Genomic DNA, 13,573 nt, shown 5'->3' with positions numbered 1-13,573 from the left:
CATAGTGAACTAGCATTTGGCCACATTAACATAATATCAACTGAGACTGTAAAATAAATATTAGCGGTTACACTGTGCAGTAAAAAAAACTGTAGACATATCAGCAAGGTTGGTTGGTTGTTTTTCTTTAGTGAAGTGGTTTAGCATCTATAGGTGTTCTTTGCGATGGAATATGTTACACAATCATGACAACTATTAGGGGTTACTTCAGATTACGGTATTTTTTACCTGAGTACATAATTAGAAATAAAACTCAGACTGAAAGCCCACTTGCCACTTGTGTGGCTCAGACCTTCAGCTACTCCTGGCAAACCTGAAAAGTAGTCCAGAGGTATAGGCTCTCTCCATGCCAAGAGCACATACACAGCAAGTCCATAGCACAGTGCAGAGAAAACTTGTACACAGTCCTTCCTTGCTGAGACTCTCAGCCCTACACCCAGAGCTTTCTTCAAGCTACTTAGGAGCTCTGTAAGACCCCCAGAATCACCAGTACAGGGGAAATCCAAACAGGGCTGAATCCCAGCTGGCCTCCAACAGTCCCAGTAAACAAAGCACTACAAGCCCTCAGGGGATCACCTCATCCTGCCTCAGCATCCACACAGAAGCGCTGCTGTATCTGAGTAGTTCTATGCAGACAGATGTAGGACAGGATTTTCCTGTAGTGACTTATCAAGTTCATTCAAGACACACTGCATATCTGGAAACACAGCCCAGGTGCTTCTACTCCCTATACCTTCATCCTCAAAACTCATTTAGGTCCTTATGTGCACTAATTGGTGAAAACAACCTCTGGCACTGCAAACACTATGTTTAAGATTGTCTGAAATGCAGAAAAAAAACCTACTATGACATGAAATTAAATTTCTTTTTATTTTTTCTTCTTGTTGCCTAAGAAAACCTTATTCACTGTATTCATTTAGTTTGCTGTTTTATTTAAATATCATCTGTAAGACAAACTTTTTTCCAGCCACTTAGCACATCATCAGTTAATGATATTATCAGTATAATTCTATTAATTAATAAAGGTCCTGTTTTCCTATTACTATAAATGCTATTAATAATGTAGTATTCTGTGTCATATCATTTACTTCCAAAAACAGATGACAAAACCATGAAAGGTTTTCATGTAATTTACAGTTACCTCATTAGATGGCAGTGTAACATTCTAACAAAAGAAATGTTTTATTCTTTTATACATATTTATTTCATATTCACCAAAAAAAAAGCAGCTGATTTTATGTTAAGTGATAAATCCAGTCTTCTTCTACAGGCAAATTTAGTTTTACATTTTGGAAAGTTACAATCTAACATCTGGAAGTGTATCTTAAGTTTAAATGCTGAGTGTTGATAACTGAATCAAGATATTATTCTTCTTGCCAAAAAAAGTTATAACTTTTAATGAATAAGATATTATTTACTGTCATCTTCAAATCATAGGGCCTAGTCAAGAAATTTGTGTTGCAGAAATCAATTTGTTGAGAGGAAGGATGGTTTTAAACATTCTTTGTAACTTTTTGACCTTTAGGCCAGCTGAGAAGCAAGCTAGCTCCAGATGAAAGTTTGGAACTACTTCAATATGTTTTCCCTAGTAGAAAGAGTCTTTAGAATGCCAAGGATCATCAAGGAATTATTCCTCTTGTATCATAGATACCTATGCTGCCTATTTCCTACACTAAAGGGGTTTGTGCTGCACTGTAGTGTAGACTTGGTATCTTAATTTTCAGAAACCCCTATTTTTCTAGAACTGAAAGCACATCTCAGGACTTCTTTTTCTTTCCTAATTCCTTTATGCTCCTTTCATCTCTTGATATATCTAGCAAGGAGGAAGAAGTATTAAATAGTTGGTATGACCGATAGCGAAGTAAATTAAATCTGTTCAAAATACCTAGTTAAGTTTCATATACTTCTTTGTTTGCAATTTTAAGTTTAGCAATGTGGCCAGTGCTGCAATGGGTTTTCAGGACTGGCCAACAGTAACTTGCCGGTTCTGAATGAGAATCTTGTCTTGAAATTCAATCACTTAATAGTTCTCACACTAATAAAAAGCTCTAGGCTACAACTTATTATTTACAAGTTATTCCCAGCATGCTAGGATACATTCCTCGGACCTTGAAAGCTTCATACATGATAATTCATAGTACTGAAGACACAGACAGCTTCCCTTGAACATGCTGGTTTATTTTGAATTGGTGAAAAAAAAGTATTTTCCTGATATGATGAAAGCTAGCCCTCCATTATAGTTAACTGAGTAACTTTATTTTGCATGGAAAAAAGTTATTAAATACAAAAAACATTTGCAAAGAGCTGCAGAAGGGTATTTTTTACCTAGTGACCAGGTAATTGAAATGACATATGAAATTCAATGGAAAAAGCTATCTTACACAGTAGTGGTCTCTGAACTAGCTACTGAGACTCAGAAAAAGGATCTAGTGTTACAGCAGGTAGTTCCATGAAAACAGAACTCATCTCAGTTCTCAGGAGCAGTCCAGGAAAAAACAGTCAAGAAAAATGATAGGGCTTACTTTACATGAATTTATTCTTAGAGCACAAACCAAAAACCATATACCTATATCATGAATTTAGTAGACAGTTTCATCAACAACAAAAAGAATAAAAATAAATTGGGAATAAGGATATTCAAAGGTACCCATATAAGGTATGAGTCAAATAGAGAAAGGGAGAAAGAAAGATAAAAGGCAAATTTCTGTATTGAATGTATAATTACATAGTGCAAGTCACGTAAGTGCTAAAGTTTTCATAAGCTTAGAGAAGTTTAGACAAATTTGTGGAAGACAAAGGACATGTAAACACAAACATTTGAATACAAAGGCATTGCCTCTGATTCAAGAAAATCCTCTGTTCCAAGGAGTTGGAGGGTAAAAGGGTGCTAGGGAAATAACACTGTATGTTTGTCCTGGACATATATTCACCTCTGGCCTTGACCATTAGATAGGACATGAGAGTGGCTGACAGACCTTCTGGTCCAACCTGGTACCACTGTTCATAAGGAAAAAAACTATTAAGAATAATTAATGCTATGTACATGCTTCAGACTGTTCTCAATTGCCACATGTTTCAGGTGACATCCTTTCTTTTCCCGCTGGGAATGAATTCCGCCTTTGAAACATACAAACACAATTTCCACCTATAAAGTGTTTTTTGCATTTTGAATCACTCCATCCATGCAAATCTATACTTCTGTACTTTTTGCAAATCAGTAGTGTTTCAATCTTGCTGGAGGAATATTACAGTAAAGAACTACACTAGTTCTTCCTCAGCATTTCTTTATCAGCAGCCGTTCTGATAGCAGCAGAACTTTTACTGGGAAAAAAAATAATTCCCTGTTAAAAAATGCAGTTTACATTTCTCCCTCTTTGCAATATACATGCTGCCAACAAGCTTACTGGTGTACTGTTTCTTCTGATTGTCCTTCTCAAGGTTACAGAGCTAGTACTGCAGGTGCCTGATAAGAGAAGGCACCCTCCTTAATGTTGTACTGTCCTTCCATGAACAGGAGTCTCAGGCAGTATGCTGAAGTGGACTGGTTTTGCCTCACGATATTCCTTGAGGGATTTCTATTTTTCAAATAACATCTGATGTGACAAGCATTTTAAGAATCTCTGGTTCTTTAAAATTCCATCTATTCCTCTGGAAAGGCATGCTAGTAAAATGCCATGTCCTTTGCTGGCATTTTCCCTGAAGGCTAGGAAAGCATTTCTGTGATAAGTGAAGTTCTGAGAGTACAGAATTACAGCAAATGTCTGGCAAAGACCTATCTGAGGCTGGTTGTTATTCCTGCACCCTATCAGAGTTGATTGTTTTTTCCTGTCTGTGTGAAATGATTCTTTAATTCCTTCTGTTTACACCAGAATAAATATAGCATAGATTTGGTCACAAACTTGTGTCTCTGATAGAAATGCCTCTTTGGGAGTGTCTTCATTTTTGCTTTATTTAAAATGTCATGATTATTTGCCCCCTACTTTTCTTTTCAAACTTCATTAAGAATATAAGATTCTCTTAATTTAATTTTTGCTTCACTTCATTAGCAAGTTACTCAGTACCACGAAATAGAATAGCAGAAAACTGACATTGTCATTGGGTCCTTGGGAGAAGGAAGACTACACATAATGTGATGAGATGGCACAAGTCTATTAAAAATAGAAGGAAAGAACACAAACAGAAGAAATTAATTATCTTAGTAGTGATGATATATGAAAAAAATGGTTTCCAATCTTTTTCTGTTTTTTCCCATCTACGTGGTTATGAATTATTGTTTTTTTTTTCCATGGTAGCTTTAATATAACAAGCAGAAATATAACTTTTAAACTGAGGTCTTTAAAAATTAAATCCAGGATGATGATGATGAGGATGATGACGATGATGATGAACATTATTATTATTATTAAGAATAGTTATTGTTATTGTCTGTAGTATAGCAAAAAGATATTGCAGATCATGTTTTATAATTTCATTAAGATGCATTATAGTTGGCTAGAGCTCCCAGTGAAGCTGAAGCACTTGCTAATGGCTCTGCAGTATGTGTCCTATCATGCCTTCATGTTGAAATACCTTCTGGCAAAACTTGTCTTCTCATTGGACACGATCAGATACTAACTCAGATTTGAAACATAACATTCTCACATTCATGTTTACTAATATATTAATGTTTCAAATTTAAAAAATAATTCGTTGGAACATAATTTCTTTTTTTTTAATACTAGAAAAACATAAATGTTCTACAGAGCCATCTGGGGATTTAGGAAATTTTAAATGTAAATCATGTATATGAAAAACTACAGAAGTGAATATGAGCATGTAACTCTATTAGAATGTTTTATCTATAAGTGAATGTGTCAGACCAGGACAGAATAGATAGGCCAAAGTCTTTAGAATTCTGTATCATCAGTCATTGGTGCCAAAAAAAAAATGTTATCATAAAATTATAGTTTGATCAGCATTCGCTATCAAACAAACTCATGCTTCCCATTCAGTTTGTAGAATGTGTGAAAAACACCACTATGGTTGCCAGTAATCACCCTTGTTTGACTATTTAGCTGGCAAATAAAATACAGAATGCTGAGGGATATGAAAACTTGTACTTCAAAAGGCCTCAGGCACCACAATTCAGACAAAAAGGAAAGTGGTGTGTAATGGTACAGAATGTTTTTAAAAGAAAAAAGTTTTTCTGCCTTTTAAGGATAGACAGCCAATGAGATTTGCATCAGAACATTTTCTGATCCTGCTTCCCACCTATATAACCAAGGGCTAAATGCTAGCAAAGCGGTTTGATCTAAGACTGCCGTTGTCTTCCCTCTCTGCATACACACCTTTGCTGCTATTCATATCCCTCAGTGCACTGCTTGCATCAGGCACTCATTTGCATTTCCTAACCTTGCTCTTTTACCCATATCAGCTTCATCTCTTCGCACAGAAACACACTGGTGTTACTGCTGCAGGCTAAGGTACCCACACTGGGTGAGGGATTTGGCACGTTCCAGGAAGCGAGGCATTGCTTTCCTTGAGAGCAGTAAGAGATGCCTCTTCGTAAAGCTAGGGCCAGCTTTACAAAACCCAGAGTTGTCTCTCACAGTAAACACTAAACAGTAAAGCATCTGTGGCAGAGCCTTCATCAGAAAGGTCCAGCTCCCTCCAATTAAACAGGAGATAAGGGGCGATCAAGGAATTCAGGCTATAGATTCTAAAAAATGAGAGGGTAATTATGAAAACTTCATTTCCTCATGAACCTGAATGTGGCTTGTGAAGGGAGGTAAGAGGATATGTATGTAGAATTGATGACTGACAGATCAACTTTTGGAGGGAATCAGCTTCATGGAGAGCATAGTTCATGCAAACAGTCAGGGACTTGGGACTGAGAATTGTTCATAATACATTAACCCCATCCTGCCATTCTCAGTGCTTTGGACCACTTTCTAATTCTGCCTTTCTAATGCGATAAAGGGAAGCAGAGATGTTAGCCAATTATGATTTAATTAGCTTAGTATTACCCTATATTTCTAATGACCTTAAAGAGATTAATTTCCTGCTATGCTGTATATATTTACTTTCCGGTAACAGGAAAAATAAATGTTGTTATACCTTATAAGTCAGCAGCAAAATACATTAATTTTAGTATCATTACACATTTATGAATTCTATATAGAAAAGCAGAACACCAGCCAATTTCCTTTGCTTTTTTTTCAGCTATGTGAAGGAAAACCTGAACAAAAAAAAATGAAGTTCAAAAACACTCAAAGATCAAAAATACATCTTTTGATTATTTTTCCTTTACTATCAGATCTCTTCTGCTGATTTGAATAGGTTACCTAGGAGAAACAATGTATAAAAGTCTGTCTTTAGATCTCTGATAGGAAATCCCCACTGCAGCAATAAATATTCTATCTGTGGCAGGCAATTGGCAAGCTACCTTGATCATGATAGTCCCTGGCTGACAATCACACAAAAGTGAGACCAGAAAGTGTATCTTAAATGTTTCAGCACTTGGATTTTCCTAACTACTCCTTTCAAGTACTTTATGAACAACTTGTATATAGATCAAAACATGCTAATTTCATCATTGCTGGCCAGCATCATAAAGGAATCATGTGAAAGCATACGGGCACACTCACCAACTTTTTAAGCAACCAAATCTTTCATAGAACTATTGAAGTTTCTTCATGAGATAAAAGAGTTTTCTGTTTTGAAACAATAGTACCTTTTTTTTAATATGAAAACATATGAGAGTGCTATATGTCATTCATTATCTGTCACCTTTTCATTTAAAATGCTTTCAAGGGACTGCCTAAATACATAAAAGTAGCAAGGGCTAGTATACTGCACTGCCCAGATAGATTTGAGTTTTGACCCTGCATACACTGCCTAATTCCCCAAATCAACAAGGAAAAAAGTATCAAAAAAGCATATGCAATACCTGGTTATGAGATTATACCTTACTTTATCTCTCTTGCAACAGTATTTGAAGGAGTGCTGAGGAGCTGCAAGTGGTCTGTTCTCAGAGATGAGCAGGGATAGGAAATCCATCCTAAAGAGTAACCTAAAGAAGGGAGGAGGTAAGAGCATTAAGAAAATACAGATTCACCATATGAAAAACATCAACAAAGCAGATAGAATGTCTTAAGGCAAACTCTGCTAATAACCTAGAATTAGATGACTTGAGCTTTTCAGAGGGTATGTGCCCTGAATAAAACCTACAGAAACATCTACATTTTACTTATTGCAGTTGTTTGCCTAGCACCATCATCAGAATGAAGAACACTTTACATAGTTAAAATTAGCAGACACATTCCTAGATAAAAGAATTTATCACTTCATTACAGTAAACTTGAGGAGTTAACTGAGGTTATAAGCCAAAAAAACAGAACCACTACAGAAATGCAGGTATCTTGGGCCCAATTTGTAGTAATAAATCAAATGCAATATGGCAACTGCAATGGTACTTGAATATAAACCTGAGATATTTCTGGTCACATCAGACAATTTCACCCTGCACCTTACAATGCTCAGCAATCAGAAAGCACGAAACTCACCCCAAGAGACTTTATGATTTTGGAATGTGTACGGATGACACCATGACCTAAAAGATGAAGTGTGAGTGACTAGATACTATGCCACACACAGGCTTAGGGTCTAGTGTTTGTCAGTTTCTAGTTTATACATAAAGATTATAGCATAGAATTAAGCCCATTTGGTGACTGTTAAGTACTGAATTCTAACTCACTACGGAAAGTTTGGACAAAGCAATTTTCTCACAGCAAAAATCTACTGCCAGTTTATTCAAAGAGGAATAAGACTGTAGCAAGAGCAGGTATGCTTTTGGATTAGCTGGAAAAAGATTAGTAAGAAAAAAACAGGTATCCAGATCCCTACAGTAAATTATAGGGGGTAGCTAAAGTGGTTTCTGTAAAAAATAAAAAGAGAGAAGCCTCTGATCTATGTTAAGAGCTGCAGATCTCAAAGTTTGACTGGAGGGCCAGCAACATAGTATAGCTTTGTAGAACCATGACAAGGAGTTTCCTGAACAGGAAAAGCTACCATCTGACATTTTAAAAATCAAACCCTGTTATAAATCATATCTGGAATAGAGTAGCCTACAAGCAGGCATCTGTATCTTTGTGTTAAAAGTTACCAAATGTACAGACCAATAGGCCCATTCTGCAGCAAGTTAAATCTCCTGAAAATTTGCACAGTCACGTGTGTTATAAGACTTTTCTGTGATTGTTTAGCTTATGATTTATTAGAAATACTGTCCCCTTATAGGTGATTAAATTAAGATTTAAAGACTTTAATAGATAGTCCCAAGTTTGAATAGCTGGAAGAAAAGGCAGAACAAAAAGCATAATGCAATTCTGACTTTTCATGCTGTCATTGGATTATGCTACTTTTCAGAAAAAGTAGATGGCCAAAGTGATGCTAAATCTAAGAGATGAAGACACAGTCTTTGTTCAGCTGAAAAGGAAAAGAGTTTCTGACTGAAGTTCAAAACTTGATAAGCCACCTGATCAGCAGGATCTCCAGTAAAGAACACTTACTTACTGTGAAAATCATCTTGGAGCTTGCAAAAGTCCTGAGAATATTCCCCTTCCTACCATTTCACCTCCATCACGTTCATGCCAAGTTCCAGCCAACTGGCTTCCACCCATATTTCTACTAGAAAAAGAAATTATATTCTTCTGGCTCAAGCAAAATAGGAGACATAGAATTAGCATTATAAGGATATTCATGACTTGGTAGCTAATATTACTTTATGCTCCTACCTAGAAGTTTCAGCACAACAAGGGTTAACTGCTAAAACTCATAGGTCTAAGCACTATCATAGGTATAAGCCTATCACCTCCTTCTGATACTCTCAATCATGTACAGATGAAACCACCCTAACCCAAATCTAGCCACCATAAGCCCCATGTTCGTGTCTCTGGCACCTTACAGCCACTGCAATTAGAGATGGATGGTAGATCTCACATAAATAATAAAAAAAAAAGATATGTTCCCTGAGACTATTACTGCCAGGAACAAAGGAAATGCTTGTAATTTTAGAAGCATTTTCCATGAATATATGCTAGTATATATATAAAAAATGATATTTGGGAGACAAATGTGATTTAACTTGAGCTCTATTCATAAATCAAGTAACACTCAATATTTGAAGATATCCATGGCAGTGGTTTGTGATATTTTAAGTGTGAATAAAGCATGATTAAGTTTTCGTATAATTAGAGAAAATATATAAACCAGGACTTTATCACAGAAAGACTCACTTTCAGTAGACCACCTTTCTAAAACTCTTACTCCTTTCCCTGTGAATTGCAATTACTAGAGATTTTCTATGATAAAAGAACACCAAAACCATTTTGGATGTGTTTGAAATACAGAGTGCTACTGTCACCACCGTGTTAATTCAGTAATTTCTCTTTTTCCTGAACTTCCAGAATGGTTCTAGTGTCTGATCATGTTGCAGATGAAACAGTTATTTTGGCAAGCTGCCAACCAATTTCTGTTTGAAACTTAATCTCTCTCCAACTGGTAATAGAAGTAACTGTTTGACCTCTTCCCTGTTTAGGTTTTTTTTCACCCTATTTGCACACATCTTATTCATAAAGATGTCATGGTTAAGTATGTTCCACCTGAGAACCTTTTACACCTTTCTGGTTTTATGCCCACGAATCTCAGACTGTTAAGGGTTCTTAACAGCACGATAGTGCAGCACTGTGAAGTGCTGCAAACTTTGTATCAAAAACTTAGCTGCAATTAGCACCATAAACCAAACTTTCCTGATTAACATTTTGATAGAATAACTTCAGAATGTTCTCTTTTTCTCTCTACCATAGAGAAATTTATTTATTGCCTTGTACTGAGACAAGAACACGTATACATGACACTAAGTATGTCAGACATACACTAAGTAAACGAACAGCAACAATTTCACCACAGCAGCTGAATACACCACAGCAAAGGAAAGTGTTTTGAGAGAAATGTCTGATAAAGCACAGGTTGATGCAGACATCCAGGAAGTGTAGAACTCCACCATCATGTTCTTCAATGTTGTAAAACGTTTACTTCTCTTTTCTGCCTCGTAAAAGGAAATGACCCAGAGGAGAATTGACTAATCCTAGCCAGGTCCTAATCTTAGTCAGGATTCTACTGTGAATGCCCAGAATATAAACTTTATTTCTACTCTCTTCCCCATGCAGCAGAGATGTGGTGTGGTCTGATCTCATGCAGCCATAGTTATGTTCCTATAACTTCAATCTTCAAATGGTTGCACTACCCAAAACCCCACCAAATAACTGCAGCAACTTTAATAGCAATGAAGTTAATAGTTTTTTCTCTCATGAAAAGCAAAAGGATCAAATGCAGAGATTTCCAAAAAGGCCTCCTTGCTGATAGCATCTCCATGCAGTATGGAACAAAACTTAAGCATCTTAACCACAGTGCTCTCAGTATTTATGACACAGGCTTGGTCCAGTACATTAAAGCAATAGTGAAGATGCATTTATGGCGTATAAAACTGGCTGAGCTCTGTTTAGTTCTTTGCTGTACAAAAAAAAAAAGGAGCACGGTAAACGTAATGGTTTGCAATGGTATAACTAGAGCCATGGTACAACGGTACTAATATGATTACATAAACTGAAAAAACAAATAATAATAATCACACCCATAGCCCATACTGCTGCTGGTAAAGACCTCTGTTTAAGTAAAACTTCACAAAGCTACTAAAGCATGATTGGTTGGCTATGAAAAAGAGTTAACAAATTAAAACAGCTGGAAATTGAAGCTGATATTAAAATGTACTTGCTAAATGACTCTCAGATATCAGAAGTTAAATTCTGCACAACCCTGGAGCGCTACCAGAGTGCATGGCCATATCAGCTATTTGAAGTTTCAGATAGAATCAGTGAAGCTGGGCTGCCACACCTGAGCATGAGGATAACATCAATAAGCTTATGACAGAAAACCTGAAGACACAGACAGGGCCAAACTGCTCCATGCACACACAAATGGTTCAGACCAAAGGACGGACTGTGTGCCTGTTGACTACTCTCTCTTTTTCTGATTATATCAGCTTGCCTAATAAAAAATACCCATTTCCAGAGGCATTTGGGTTCTCCTATATCTTATAACTCTTACAGCTGGAAGACTTCCACAAAAGACTGTTAAAAATACTACCATCTGCATTCTGACCAAGAGCACAAAGATTAATAAAAGTAACAATTTTACTTCAAATATGCTCAGAAGTCAAGGTTACCCCTGGGTTTCAGAAAATCTCCTGCATGGCCAGTATATTATTTCTGACACAACTTGGAAAAGAAAGCAGCAGAAAACAAAGCATGTGAAGAAATATAGAACTGGCATAGAAAACTCAATTTCCAGCCAGCTCAGAGATCAAAGGGACAAGTTTTACAGCTACTAGGAGAATCAGTGAGAAGCAGAAAGTGGGGCTGCACCTTCTATACAAAATCCATAACTACCTTGAATGGTTCTCCTTCCCTTCAAAAAAGGAAAGACAAAAAAACAGCAGCCACTGACATTTTCTCTGCCTTCAGAGATTTCCTCTGAACCCCTTTGTATGACAGCAGCCCCACAGCTTTCAGATTGATAGGGCTACGCAAAATGTAGAGCGGTAAACTTGATCATTAATTCTCCTGGTTAAACAAAACCAATCCTTCCCCTTTTATCCAGTTGGGGTTCTGAAACCACACAAATAAAAACAACCATTGACAACTGAAGTTATTAGTCTAACGACATCTGAAAAGAGCTATTTTGAGGTGTTACTTTTGCATCTGCCATTTTCAAACTAGAAAAACATTAACTGCACCTGAAGATCATGATGGACAGAACGTAACAGAGAATAAAGAAATGCTGCAAGCAAAATGAAATAGGAAAATGCAGTATCTTTCTTCAATGGCAGTACATGAGAACTAAAAAAGGAGGCTGTGACAGATTTTTAATGCTCTGGAGGTTTTATACAGTCATTCATCACCACCATACCTGCTCCATTACATTTTGTTCAAGGATTATTGGCATATATCTAAAATGGGAATGGGGCAACAAATGAAAAGTACATATTGCTTTCTTCATCTGAATGTTGGCTAGGTGTTTGGATGCAGAAGTTTCAGCTGATTATTCACCACTTATCCCAGGTTACTGTTCTGGACTGTGTCATATCTGTGAAAGAAAGATGCATAATAACAATAATAACAAGGATTACAGCCTTTGCCATCTTCAAAGTACTTTTGAGGTACTTGGATTAACAGTAAACTGCTAATCCAAAGAAAGATGATTCTATTTTTGGTATGACTTAAACACTGCGTTTGCCAGAAATGCATGGAATTATGCCCTGAGCAGCAGCCACTGGTTTTTTACACAATTTACATGGAATAAATTACGTTTTAACATGCAGAGCAAAAAAAAAAATCTATTTAAAGCAAATACTTTAGTTCTCAGTTATTGATCTATTATTAATGTGACTCAGTGTCATCCATAAAATCATTATTTTATGATAAGCTGAAGTGCATTACAATAGTATTTTATTAAACTGCATTCAGTGCATAGTAGAACTTCCACTGCCTGTTTTGCAGAATGTTATAATGAAACCTTTAACCTTTCTAAATTGCATTTTGCTAGCCACAGAGTGCTGAAACTTTTTTGTGTATCTGCATTCAACTTCTGTTTGGCAGAGTGCAAAATGATTTTATCTGCAGTCCATCAGTAATCTATGCTCATCCACTTCTTTTTATAGATTGAAAGAAGTTGAGATATTGTAATGGCTCTAGAAAGCGTGTTATATACTGGAAAATGTTTTTTGTCAATATCTTGGTTAGACATAAATGATGCATATGCAGTACTTGAATCACATCCACAAAACTGAGCTAAAATGAGTTGGAGCCCACTGGGAGCGTTGGCACCTGAAACACGAGCACACCTCTGGTACATTATAAATATTGCTGCCCTCTCCTGGACTTTCTTGCAGGCCTTTTTCTGGAACCTTTGCCATGGAGGTGGTAATCACCTGACAGCAAGCTTCAGCAAGTTTAGGTCTAAATCATATAGGTTCTGTCATTAACCCTTAGTATTCTTACAGAGGGCAGAAACTCCCCCATTAGTCAATATGTAGATGAGGTTGTGCTTCATAATTGACAGCCCTGAGTTACTGTAAATTAGTGTGATCTGTTGTATAGCTGTAACTAACTAGCATAGAGACATAGCTCACCTTTGTCCTGACAGTCCTCATACAAAATCTTCTACAGAGATTATTCCTTAAAGGAGGAATTAAGATGAGGAAGTAGCCTCCTTTGGCTCCTCTGCATTCAGTGGAAAAACAACCTTCACTGAAGCTTTCCATTCAGCAGTATCAGAAACCTCTTACTCTGATACTGTTTCTCCTTGAATGTATTGATAGAGAATATAATAAAAATATATAGTGTTGAGAATCATACATTAAAATTTTAAGTAATTCAGAGAACATTTATTTGTTAGTAAAGACAGCAGGAACCATTTGGCAAAAAGAAAAAAAGAAATCAAGCATACCGTGATTTGCATCAAGATTTCAAGAGCTAAC

Source organism: Pezoporus occidentalis, unplaced genomic scaffold, assembly GCF_034315485.1.
Source record: "Pezoporus occidentalis ecotype Australia unplaced genomic scaffold, CSIRO_AGI_Poc_V1 ctg1, whole genome shotgun sequence".
Classification (NCBI taxonomy): domain Eukaryota; kingdom Metazoa; phylum Chordata; class Aves; order Psittaciformes; family Psittacidae; genus Pezoporus; species Pezoporus occidentalis.
The sequence above is the reverse complement of the archived record's forward strand: the minus strand, read 5'-3'. Positions refer to the sequence as shown.